The sequence below is a fragment of the Schistocerca cancellata genome, chromosome 4 (genome assembly GCF_023864275.1).
Source record: "Schistocerca cancellata isolate TAMUIC-IGC-003103 chromosome 4, iqSchCanc2.1, whole genome shotgun sequence".
Classification (NCBI taxonomy): Eukaryota; Metazoa; Arthropoda; class Insecta; order Orthoptera; family Acrididae; genus Schistocerca; species Schistocerca cancellata.
In genome coordinates, this window is record NC_064629.1 from 440,801,447 (window position 1) to 440,815,462 (window position 14,016).

The 14,016-nt window shown below is 41.7% G+C and overlaps 1 protein-coding gene and 1 non-coding gene across 2 annotated transcripts in view; both read left to right on the forward strand.

The window, feature by feature from the left end:
• LOC126183646 (polyamine-transporting ATPase 13A3-like) overlaps window positions 1–14,016 on the forward strand; it is a 265,104-nt gene that overhangs the window by 106,260 nt on the left and 144,828 nt on the right. The gene's annotated exons all lie outside the window — the stretch shown is intronic.
• LOC126186576 (U6 spliceosomal RNA) lies at window positions 12,886–12,991 on the forward strand. The gene has a single exon (XR_007537647.1). It is a non-coding gene; the product is annotated as a U6 spliceosomal RNA (small nuclear RNA).

Below are 14,016 nucleotides of genomic sequence, written 5' to 3' on the forward strand. Positions count from 1 at the left end.
ACATGTAGTGAGTATACATGTTGCTCAGCAAAGTTCTTTTAGTGGGTAAAATTCTAATGGCTGTGGCGAAAAAGACACAAAGTCTAGGCTTTCATAATTTCAAAGAAAAGCTCAGGCGACACTGCAGAGAAACACACAAAACTACATATACAGGGTGTCCCATTTATCTTGACCAACCTAAATAACTGTTTGTCCAGATGCAAATTACAAAATGGTTCAAGCAAATGTTCTTTAGCTGTCAGAGGGACATCAATCAGCATGATTTCCATCATTGGAGCTTTGTTTTTTACAAAGATATGAATAGCGGTATGACTTTTTTAAATGACACCCTGTATTTATTACATAACACAGCATTGACTTTGAGCGCTGGATCACAAACTCGTCCACTTGCTGGAGTTGTCAGAAAAGAAATGAAAACCAAGTACATAACATAAAATTGGCTTTGACTCTCCTGTACCATTGCCCAGGAGTATAACATTCAAAGGTGCTCAGAGTGGTTAATCTGGACACCAATACATTGATGCACACGTTGAATGAAAGAATTATTTACTGCTTCCAGTGTTGCCTGCTGAAGAGAATTACAAGGAAGCACTATATGTTCCTGCATGTCCTCTGCAGTTGTTGGAATATCGCGATAGACAACGTCTTTAATGCATCCCCACAGAAAAAAGTCCAGACTATTTAAATCAGGAGACCTAGCAGGCCAAGTAACTGTTCCTCCTCAACCAATCCATCTGGCATGATACCTTCTGTTCAGAACGCAACGTGCACTCAAGGCATTATGTGCTGGGGACATCCATCGTGTTGATACCACATAAGCATTCTGGTTCTTAGCAGCACTTCATCCAGAAGAGGAGGAAGAACTTGTCTGAGGAAGTTGGCATACACTGTCCTGTTTAGACTACCCTTGATGAAATAAGGGCCAATAATTTTAGTACCAGGCATCCCTCACCAGACGTTAACTCTCCACTGATGCTGATGTTACACCTGTCTAAGCCATTGCGGGTTGTTGCTGGACCAATAATGCATGTTCCTTTTATTTATCTGTCCTTTGTTTGAGAAGGAACATTCATCGGTAAATAGAACAGTGGAGAAGTAGTTTGGGTTGGCGAGGATTTGCTGCTGTGCCCACTGACAGAACTGTACATGATTCTGGAAATCATTCCCATTCAATTCTTGATGTAGGTGTGCATGGTAAGCATGGAACCGGTGATATGTAAGAATACGATGTACACTGGTTTTAGGGATGCCAATCTCGTGTTCTACCAACTGGGCTACCCAAGCACGACTCACACCCCGCCCTCACAGCTTCACTTCTGCCAGTATCTCATCTCCTTGGTAGAGCACTTGCCCGCAAAAGGCAAAGGTCCCGAGTTCGAGTCTCGGTCCGGCACACAGTTTTAATCTGCCAGGAAGTTTCAAGAAAACATCTATCGGGAAGGTGGGTTCTTGTCAGGATATCGCTCTCTGTACAGTTCCGCTGCCTGTGTAGTGTTTCGCCTACCTTCAACAACAACAATAAAAGAAACGTTACGTTGATGCAGTTTGCATGAAGGACAGCCTTTACTGTATGCCTTCACTAAACAACAGTATTTAAAAGGACTAAACTACTGTATTAAATGTACCCATACATAAGAAAACAGTATTGCAATTACTGTTCTGCTAACTTACATTTTTACCTTCTCTTCATTGGTGTACATTCTGTTCACACAACTGTTCAACTGATGATGGTTGACGGAATAAGGAATAAAGGGTGTACATTCTACTTATGTTTACATTTGTCCTCCGCCAACGTCAGCCTGTGGATGTGTTGCATTATCCTGAGTACCTGCTCTAAGCACTAAGCACTGGGAGAGTCAATGTCAGTGTTGTGTTACGTAATTAATAATGGTGTGTTTCAGTGAATGGTACTCTGTGATACATTTTTGAATAGTTCTTTAGGAGAGGAAATGAATTACTGAATAAAAAATACAGGGCACCATTTAAAAAAGTCATACCGCAGTTCATATCTTTGTAAAAAACAAGGCTACAATGAAGGCAATCATGCTGACTGATGTCCCCCTTTTGGCTAAAGAACATTTGTTTGAAACATTTTGTAATTTGCATCTGGACAAACAGTTATTTAGGGTGGTCAGGATAAATGGGACACCCTGTAAATGCGAGCACCAGAGCAAGGAAGCTATCGCAGTCAGTAATGGTGCCAGAGAGGTGCCCCCCTTTCTGATACACTGCTACACGATTTAAGGGTAGGCATGGAACACATCAAACTACCACACAACTCTTAGTAAAAGAAACCTGATTTTGTGCTGTTGTTACTGCCGCCTGAGACTTTAATATATACTGTGCCAAACTGCTGCATTATTTGAGCACTTACTCAGTTACAAATTGCAATCACAGGGTTCACTGATCATAGTTAATTGGCTCTCATGATCATTTTCAGTTGACTTGAGTTTCAAAATGTGAATAAATAGTAGCTGTGGCTCACGTAAATGCATTACAGAAGTGGTGTGGAAACTGATAACACCTGCCCAATGAATCAGAGACACATACTGCACTTAGAATGGTGGCGTAGTACTGCTGCACAGTAAAGGTGGACGGTAAGCTGTTGGCAAGGTTCACTATATATGCAGTGCCCTGCAAAGAATCTGGAGGCTGAGGTAGCATGCCTGTTTTTAAGCTAACCATGTCCATGTTTGTAGGCTAACCATGTCCTTTCTTTTTTGATGCAATTACATTTTAAATGTGTGCACTATTTTCTCCCTACTCCTGGACTGCTGCTTTTTATCTACATCTACCTACATATCCTATACTGTGGGGAGTACCACTACTAGTCATTTCCTTTCTTGTTGTGCTCACAAGTAGACCAAGGCAAACACAACTTTCTATATGCCTCTTTATAAGTGTTGGTTTCTTGCATCCTATATTTGTGCTCCTTAAGTGAAATGTACGTTGGTGGCAGCAGAATCGTTGTGCAGTCAGATTCAAATGCCAGTTCTCTAAATTTTCTCTGTAATGTTGCTCAAAAAGTATGTCACCTTGAACCAAGGGATTTCTGTTAGAGTTTCTAAAACATTCCCATAATACTTGCGTGTTGTTTGAACCTGCCAGTAACAAATTTAGCAGCCCAACTCTGAATTGCTTCAGTGTCTTCCTTTAATCTGATCTGATGCAGTTCCCAAACACTCAAACAGTACTCAACAATGAGTTGCACTAGTGTCCTATATATGTGGTCTCCTTCACAGATGAACCACACTATTCTAAAATTCTCCCAATTAACTGAAGTTGACCATTCACCTTCCCTACCTCAGTCCCCACACACTCATTCAAGTTCATATCAGTTTGCAAAATTACGCCGTGATATTAAAATGATATGACTGTGTCAAGCAGGACACTCTAATGCTGTATCCAAGCATTACTGATTTGTTTCTCCTACTCATCTGCATTAACATGCATTTTTCTAAATTTAGAGCTATATGCCATTCATCAAACCAACTAAAAATTTTGTCCAAGTTATTTTGCGGCGTGCACTGCAGCTGTAGCGGATATAAGCTAAGTACTGACAAACTTACTTGTGCTCTGTAATACAGTTATTAAATTTAATAGATTTCAGCAGTGTTGTGTTCCGTTTGTGGTGAAATAACGACTTAATAAACTTTTGTAATCGTTCGCTCGCTGTGTTTTATAGAGTTTTCAGTGTGTTGAAGTCATTTAGTAAATTTCGTGCTTTAGTTTTCAACTGACATTTATTATTCTTTCTAGTGAAATGTTTCAGTAAAATTTTCATTTAGTGTTTTAACTTTGCTTAGTGTTACAGTGGTCGTTTTAATTTTTTGGTTTCAGCTAATAATTTTATGAAGTTTTGCTGGTATTGGTATTGGCTGTGTTGTAATAGTATTAATACAAGTAGCTGCTTTCTTAGTAGGCAGAGAATTTCGAGACCATTGTTGTTAGTTCTTAAATGGTTCTACTGGTGTAACTAACTTTGGTAATGTAGACATATAGTTTTTTCAGTAACTGTAAAATTTTTACCATGAGTGAAAAGTGTGGGCTCTGTCGTAGGTTTGTGAGTAGTGGATTACGGTGTGGGATTTGTTCAAAGTATTTTCATTGGGGGGGATGCAGTGGGGAAGCCAGTGGTCATTTTAGGGAGATCCTCTCCTGGGAATGTAGAATCTGTAGTAGAAACAAGTTAATAGAGGGGCAGGAGCGTAAGATCTGTGCCCTTCGGGTGCAGTTACAATGCACAAAGGAGGAACTAGATAGGTTGAGGACGGTGAAGGTTGGTGGGGAATGGGAACTGGCAGTTGGCAAGAAGGTAGCTAGGAAGAGGAGGTATTCAAATAGTTTTACTTTGCATACATGCAATAGATACGACCAATTGTCAGAGTTGAGTGGAGAGGAGCCTCGTGTAGCCGTAGATGTAGGTAACTTGCAGCAGTCCTCAGCAATTAGGAGGCCTAGGTTAGTTGCAAAGTCTAACAGAAAGAAGGTTCTGCTGCTAGGTAGTTCCCACGGTAGAGGTGTGGGCCAGCAGTTGGAGGAAGTGTTGGGGAGTGAGTACCAGGTCACCAGCATTGTGAAGCCTAGTGCAGGGTTGGATCAGGTGACTGAAAGCATAGGGGAGTTATGTAAGAATTTTACGAAAGAGGATCAGGTAGTGATAGTGGGTGGAGCAGGGAACAGTCTCGATAGGGATGGGGAATATGTCAGTGGTGACCTGGTTAAGATAGCTACTCAAACTGGTGGCACTAATGTGTATTTCGTGCAACTGTTTCAGCGTCATGATCGGCCTCACCCTAATGCGGCTGTTAGGCACGTTAATGTGGGGCTGGGGAGGGTGTTGATGGCAAAGGGCATGGATCACATCTCAGTGGTGCCAGTTGGGTCTATCAGTAGATGGGGTTTCACTAGGCATGGCCTGCACCTCAATAGGTATGGGAAGGGGAGGCTGGCTAAGCTTGTAGGTGACAGTGTAGTGGGTGGTGGTGGTGGTGGTGGTGGTGGTGGTGGTGGTGGTATCTCTCGTGGAAAAATTCCTGTAGTAGTTGGTGTTAGAGCTGCACCTTTTTTAGACTGAAGTCAGCTGATAGGTATACCTGCTTAAAGGAAGTGCCTCTAACTAAGGGCTCACCTCCAGAGGATGTAAGGTTTCCAAGTATAGAAGGAATTAGCATATTTCATCAAAATATAAGAGGCATTAGAGATAAAGTTAGTGAACTGCTAATTGATGTTAACTCTGAAATTATTGGTATATCAGAGCACCACTTAAATAATTTGATAATTCAGAGGCTTTCTTTACCAGGCTACAGATTAGCTGGCTGTTTCTCAAGGAGTTCCTTGCGGGGTGGGGGAGTGGCTCTGTACGTAAAAAACAGTATTTCATTTGAGTACATAGACGTATCACGACACTGCACTGAACAGATATTTGAAAGTTGTGCAGCATTAGTTAAATCTGGTAAAACTAAACTTCTAATTGCTGTTGTTTATAGGTCTCCTAACTCCGACTTCAGAGCATTTTTGCTTAAGCTAGAGAGGGTTCTTGATTCACTTTGTAGGAAGTACCAGAAAGTAGTTATATGTGGTGACTTCAATATTAATTTTGTACATGATTGTGCAAGAAAAAGGATGTTGGTAGATCTCCTAAATTCATATGATCTGATGCAAACTGTGTTTTTTCCGACTAGGGTGCAGGGGAACAGTAGCACAGTCTTAGACAATATTTTTATTCATTCTTCATTACTAGATGGGCATTCTGTTATTAAAAGGGTCAATGGCCTTTCAGACCATGATGCACAAATTTTAACATTAAAAGGTTTTTGTACTCAAATCAACATCGTATTTAATTACAAACTACGTAGGAAAGTTAATCCAACAGCAATAGAGAGTTTGCCGGCCGGTGTGGCCGTGCTTTTCTAGGCGCTTCAGTCTGGAACCGCGTGACCGCCACGGTCACAGGTTCGAATCCTGCCTCGGGCATGGATGTGTGTGTGATGTCCTTAGGTTGGTTAGGTTTAAGTAGTTCTAAGTTCTAGGGGACTGATGACCTCCGAAGTTAAGTCCCATAGTGCTCAGAGCCATTTGAACCATTTGAATAGAGAGTTTTTCAAAACTTGTCGACGAACAAGAGTGGCAAGATGTTTATAGTGCCGATAATATAGATGATAAATACAATGCTTTCCATAACACATTTCTCATGCTCTTTGAGAGTTGCTTCCCATTAGAACATTCTAAACGGGGTACTAGCAGTAATGGAAAGCTGACTAGTGCGGTAAGGATATCATGTAGAACAAAGCAGGAATTATACCAAAATATTAGAAGTAGTCACAATCAAGCTACGGTAGCCCATTACAAACAGTATTGTAAGGTGCTTAAAAATGTTATTAGCAAGGCAAAAAGTATGTGGTATGCAAATAGAATAGCTAACTCACAGGATAAAATTAAAGCCATATGGCCAGTTGTGAAGGAAGTGTCTGGTCAGCAGCACAAGGTTGATGATATAAAGTCAGTTCACAGTAATAATATTTCTGTTACTGATAAATCAGATATATGTACAGTATTTAACAACCATTTTCTGAGTATTGCTGGTGAATTAAATAAAAATTTAGTTTCTACAGGAAATCATATAAATTTCTTAGCAAATGCCTTTCCGAGATTGACGTCTGAAATACTCCTCTGTGATACAGACAAGAGGGAGATTGAGTCAATAATTAAATCACTGAAGACTAAGGATTCTCATGGTTATGATGGAATGTCTAGTAGAATATTAGAGTACTGTGCTGCACATGTTAGCCCTGTATTTAGCCATATTTGTAATTTTTCCTTTAGGAATGGTCAGTTTCCTGAGCGATTAAAGTACTCAGTAGTAAAGCCGCTTTATAAAAAGGAAGACCTATTTCTATGCCATCAGTGTTTGCAAAAGTTATCGAAAAGGCTGTGTATGTAAGGTTAATTGATCATTTTATATCACACGATTTGCTATCAAATGTACAGTTCGGCTTCAGAACTTGTTTGACAACTGAAAATGCTATATTCTCTTTTCTCTGTGAGGTACTGGGTGGGCTAAACAAAAAGTTTCGAACGCTTGGCGTATCTTTTGATTTAACAAAGGCATTTGACTGTGTTGATCTCACAATATTGCTCCATAAATTGGACCATTACGGAATAAGGGGAGTAGCTCACAATTGGTTCACCTCTTACTTTAGCAACAGGCAGCAAAAGGTCATTATTCACAATGTTGATAACAGCTGTGATGTGGGATCTGAGTGGGGTACTGTCTAGTGGGGGGTGCCCCAGGGATCAGTGTTGGGGCCGCTCCTGTTCCTTATTTATATAAATGATATGCCCTCTAGTATTATGGGTAACTCTAAAATATTTCTGTTTGCTGATGACACTAGCTTGGTAGTGAAGGATGTTGTGTGCAACATTGACTCAGTTTCAAGTAGTGCAGTACATGACCTCAGTTCATGGCTTGTAGAAAATAAACTAACGTTAAATCACAGTAAGACTCAGTTTCTAACACACAATTCAACAAAACCTGAAGTTTTAATCTCTCAGAATGGGCATATGATTAGTGAAACTGAACAGTTCAAATTCCTAGGTGTTCAGATAGATAGTAAGCTATCGTGAAAAGCCCACATTCAGGATCTTGTTCAAAGACTTAATACTGCCATTTTCACTATTCGAATGGTATCGAAAGTAAGTGATACTTCGACATGTAAATTAGTCTACTTTGCTTATTTTCATTCACTTATGTCGTATGGTATTATGTTTTGGGGTAACTCTTCCCATTCTAGAAGGATATTTTTGGCTCAGAAACGGGCTGTTTGGGCAATAAGTGGTGTGAGTTCATGAACATCATTTTGACCTCTGTTCACGAGTCTGGGTATTTTGACATTGGCCTCTCAATATGTATATTCCTTATTGTCGTGTCTTGTTACCAATATTAGTTTATTTCCAACAATAAACAGCTTTCACTTGGTTAATACTCGGCAGAAATCAAACCTCCATTTGGATCGGACTTCCTTAACTGTTGTGCAAAAAGGTGTGCATCCATTTTCAATAAGCTGCCACTCGAATTCAAAAATCTTAGCAGTAATCCACGCGCTTTCAAATTGAAACTGAGGAGTTTCCTCATCGGTCACTCCTTCTATTCTGTTGAGGACTTCCTTGAAAAATTAAGCTGATTCTCATTGTATTGCTGATAGCGTTTGCTTAAACTTATGGACTGATTTTCTTTCAGGTTCATGAACATTTATTTTTATCTGTTATTACTTTTATGTTGTAAGTTCATGTACTGACACGTTCCATGACCTTGGAGATTTGCTCCTCAATTTGGTCCTACGGAACTTGACATGTAAATAAAATAAAATAAATCTTGTATCCTCCTACAGTCACTCAACTTGGACACCTTCCCATACACCATTGCATCCACAGCAAACAACCACAGACTGCTGCTTGGCCTGTCCACCAGATCATTTACGTATATAGAAAATAACAGCAGTCCTATCTCACTACCCTGGGACACTCTACATCTACATCTACATTTATACTCCGCAAGCCACCCAACGGTGTGTGGCGGAGGGCACTTTACGTGCCACTATCATTACCTCCCTTTCCTGTTCCAGTCGCGTATGGTTCGCGGGAAGAACGACTGTCTGAAAGCCTCTGTGCGCGCTCTAATCTCTCTAATTTTACATTTGTGATCTCCTCGGGAGGTATAAGTAGGGGGAAGCAATATATTCGATACCTCATCCAGAAACGCACCCTCTCGAAACCTGGCGAGCAAGCTACACCGCGATGCAGAGCGCCTCTCTTGCAGAGTCTGCCACTTGAGTTTGTTAAACATCTCCTTAACACTATCACGGTTACCAAATAACCCTGTGACGAAACGCGCCGCTCTTCTTTGGATCTTCTCTATCTCCTCCGTCAACCCGATCTGGTACGGATCCCACACTGATGGGCAATACTCAAGTATAGGTCGAACGTGTGTTTTGTAAGCCGCCACCTTTGTTGATGGACTACATTTTCTAAGAACTCTCCCAATGAATCTCAACCTGGTAACCGCCTTACCAACAATTAATTTTATATGATCATTCCACTTCAAATTGTTCCGCACGCATACTACCAGATATTTTACAGAAGTAACTGCTACCAGTGTTTGTTCCGCTATCATATAATCATACAATAAAGGATCCTTCTTTCTATGTATTCGCAGTACATTACATTTGTCTATGTTAACGGTCAGTTGCCACTCCCTGCACCAAGTGCCTATCCGCTGCAGATCTTCCTGCATTTCGCTACAATTTTCTAATTCTGCAAGTTCTCTGTATACTACAGCATCATCCGTGAAAAGCCGCATGGAACTTCTGATACTATCTAATGATGCCCTCGAGTCTAAACACTAATCATCAAGGACAACGTACTGGGTTCTATTACTTAAGAAGTCTTGGAGCCACTCACATATCAGGAACGTATTCCTTAAGCTTGTACCTTTGTTATTGGTCAACAGAGGGGCACTGTGTCAACTGCGTTTTGGAAATCTAGAAATATGGGATCTGCCTTATGCCTTTTACCTACACCATTCATCTATAGTTCACATTGTCATGTGAGAAAAGGCCATGCCAAGTTTCCCACGAGCAATGCTTTCTAAGCTTTTTGATCTCACAGAAGTTTATTATATTTGAACTGTGAATATGTTCTACAAATCTGCAGCAAACCAATGTTAAGGACATTGATCTGTAATTTTGCCGGTCCATTCTGTTACCCGTATTATATGCAAAAGTCACCTGCCTTTTTTTTCCAATCACTTGGGACTTTGTCCAGGGTGAGAAATTTTTTCTGTAAAAGCAAGCTAAGTTAGGGGCCGATGCCATAGAGTACTCATTGTAAAACTGAATTAGGATTCCATCCATATCTGGCAACTTATACTTTTTTTTATTTTATTTTATTTTTCAACTCCTTCAGCTGTTTCTCTTCACCAGTGATGCTTATTACTATTTCATTCATACAGGACTGTGTGATGGTCAAATGACAGTTTGCTTGTACAATTCTCCTGCATGAATGATTTCATAAAGATGAAATTTAAAACTTAGGCTTTTGTTTTGCTATCTTGTAGTGCAACACTAGGCAGGTCAATAAGTGACTCTATGGAAGTCTTAGATCCACTTATCAACTGTACATAGAACCAGAATTTTCTCAGTTTCTCGGACCGAGCAAGGTGGCGCAGTGGTTAGCACACTGGACTCGCATTCGGGAGGACGACGGTTCAATCCCGTCTCCGGCCATCCTGATTTAGGTTTTCCGTGATTTCCCTAAATCGCTTCAGGCAAATGCCGGGATGGTTCCTTTGAAAGGGCACGGCCGATTTCCTTCCCCATCCTTCCCTCACCCGAGCTTCCGCTCCGTCTCTAATGGCCTCGTTGTCGACGGGACGTTAAACACTAATCTCCTCCTCCTCAGTTTCTCGGCCATATCTTTTGCTAAGTTGTGGTGGTGGTGGTGGTGGTGGTGGTGGTGGTGGTGGTGGTGGTGGTTGTTGTTGTTGTTGTTGGTTTTATAAATAGATCTTTCCACCAATGCACAAATCTCCAGTGACCTTTGCCTGTCATCATTTGTGCATTCCCTTTTGAACCGAGAGCACAACAGCCTTTGCATCCTCAACATTTTCTGAATTTCATAGTTAAACAAAGATAGGTCTTTTCTGTCCTTAATTGCACATATTTCTCCAGAACACGATGTACAATCTGTTTAGAATTTGCCCATAATTCCTCTGTCTGTCATATTGGAACTAAATGATGTCAGTTCATTGTCTAACAACTGCATATCTACTCTTCTAACAGAACCATTCTTCTAGCCTCTTGACTGTTTTCTTAACTTTTGTAACCTTAGTTGCTATGATACCATCGTAATTAATCCCCCTCTTTATGCTGATGCCATCAGTAAGGTCCAGCCTGTTTGTAGCTACAAGGTGTAAGATACACTACTGGCCATTAAAATTGCTACACCACGAAGATGACCTGCTACAGATGCGAAATTTAACTGACAGGAAGAAGATGCTGTGATATGCAAATGATTAGCTTTTCAGAGCGTTCACACAAGGTTGCCGTCGGTGGTGACACCTACAACGTGCTGACATGAGGAAAGTTTCCAACCGATTTCTCATACACAAACAGCAGTTGACCGACGTTACCTGGTGAAATGTCTCTTGTAAGGAGGAGAAGTTGAAATGACAGGCATATTATCCGCATGGCTGTAATGGATCGTTCAGCCATGTCTCGATCCCTGAGTCAACAGATGGGGACGTTTGCAAGACAACAGCCATCTGCATGAACAGTTCAATGACATTTGCAGCAGCATGGACTATCAGCTCAGAAACCGTGGCTGCGGTTACCCTTGACGCTGCATCACGGACAGGAGCGCCTGCGATGGTGTACTCAACGACAAACCTGGGTGCACGAATGGCGAAACGTCATTTATTCGGATGAATCTAGGTTCTGTTTACAGCATCATGATGGTCACATCTGTGTTTGGCGACATCACAATGAACGCACATTGGAAGCATGTATTCGTCATCACCCGGCATGATGGTATGGGGTGCCATTGGTTACATGTCTCGGTCACCTCTTGTTCGCATTGACAGCACTTTGAACAGTGGACGTTACATTTCAGATGTGTTACGACCCGTGGCTCTACCCTTCATTCGATCCCTGCAAAACCCTACATTTCAGCAGGATAATGCACGACCGCATGTTGCAGGTCCTGTACGGGCCTTTTTGGATACAGAAAATGTTCGACTACTGCCCTGGCCAGCATATTCTCCAGATCTCTCACTAATTGAAAATGTCTGGTCAATGGTGGCCGAGCAACTGGCTCATCACAAAACGCCAGTCACTACTCTTGATGAACTGTGATATCGTGTTGAAGCTGCATGGGCAGCTGTACCTGTACACGCCATCCAAGCTCTGTTTGACTCAATGCCCAGGCGTATCAAGGCTGTTATTACGGCCAGAGGTGGTTGTTCTGGGTACTGATTTCTCAGGGTCTATGCACCTAAATTGCGTGAAAGTGTAATCACGTGTAAGTTCTAGTATAATATATTTGTCCAATGAATACCCGTTTATCATCTGCATTTTTTCTTGGTGTAGTAATTTTAATACCCAGTAGTGTATTTCCATTGTGTGTGGACTGCCGAACTAGCTGCTCAAGACAGTTTTTGAAGAATGTGTTCAAAAGTACTTTGAAAGATTGTCTATTTGTACCCCCTGTAATGAATCCGTAGGTATCCCAGTCTATACTTGCTAGTATTGCATGATCTGGTGATTTGTGCACTACTGACTGTAAACTTGCTTTAAATGACACTAGAACTGTCACAGCAGAATCACATGGCGGGTAAAAGCATCCAGCAATTAACTCGATTTCATCTAGGCATGTTATACATGACCAGATAACTTCACTGTGACACTTAACATTGTCCTCAATAGTGAAAATATTTTTGTCATCTGCAATGAACACTCTGCCTCCTGTGGCATATAATCTACCTTTCCGATATATGTTCCATTACTCACAAAATATCTCAGAACTTTCTATTTTGGGTTTCAGCCAGCTCTCTGTCACAAGAATAATTTGACTGCGAGAACTTTCCTGGAGGGCAGTAAATTTGGGAACTTTGTAATGAATACTTCAACAGTTTACTAATAAAATTTTGACAGTTGAAGTGCATTCATTGTGAATGCAGTCTGATTTCACTATCTGAATATCAACTGGTGAGTGTTCATCAGAGTACCTCAAAATATCACCTAGCCTAAGGAAACCCAATGTGCAGTCCACTAGTAGTCCGCTGCCCGAGTAGCTGCTTCCTTTCTGTAGTACACCCCTGACCTATCAAGGGTACTTGCTTCGGTGGTACATATACTACAACAGGAACGACACAGAAAAGATTAGCATGGCCCTGCGCAAAGATCACGCACAAAATCATGAAGCATTCCACAGTTTTTGCTCATCTGCTATTGATGTGGCTGAATATTGACTGCAGGGAGCCATCCAAAAGGTGCAGTCGTGGCCCCTCACCCACGGCTTTCAGTTTTCAGCCACCAACTGTTTCTGTCTTACAGTCCACCTACAACCACAACTTCATCATGATGGCCATCTGCTTAATGAAGTACTCTCTTATCACTTTTTAGGACAGGTTTTTGATGTCTGCTTAAATTGGCTTCCCCATATTCATCAGCTTAAGCAAAACTGCTGGCAGCACCTATCATTCTTAGATGCCTGAGTCATACCAACTGGGGTGCAGGTCACCCTACACTGTTGCAGGTGTAAAAGGTCCTTGTACAATCCTTTCACGAGTATGGGAGCCTGGCATATGGCTCTGCATTGGGGATGCTGGACCTATTTACCACTGTGGAGTTTGACTTGTTATGGGAGCTTTCTGTATGAGCCCAGTAAACAGCCTACTCGTGGGTTCGTCAATTGCGGATCAGGTGACAACAACTGCTCACCAGTTAGGCTGCACATATTTGTAGCTCATCTAAACATCCAAATTGCCATCTCCTTTTCCCTGACACAGCGATCCATCTCCTGCAGCAGTGGCCCAGGTCGAGGATTACAATTGCCGTCTGTGTCCGTTCCCTTCTCACTGAACTCGAGACTTTCCCTCTACCACATCTCCTCCAGGTCCACTCACGTACACTTTCATGGTGTATACCTTGAGCACAGCTTTGCCTAGACCTCTCACAGGTCCCAAAAGACTCAGTTCACCCTGTAGCCCTCTGCCATCCGTTTCTCTCTCTTATTGACACTTCCCAGGATTCAGAGGTAGTTTACACTAATGGCTCGTTGGATGATGGTCATGTTCAGTTTTCTCATGCTCATGCAGGACATGCTGCTCAACAGTCCTTGCCAGATGGCTACAGTGTTTTCACTGCAGAGCTGGTAGCCATCTCTTGCACTCTTGAGCAAATCCGCTTCTGTGCTGGAGAGTCCTTCCTCTTTTGTAGCGAATCTTTGAGCACCTCACAA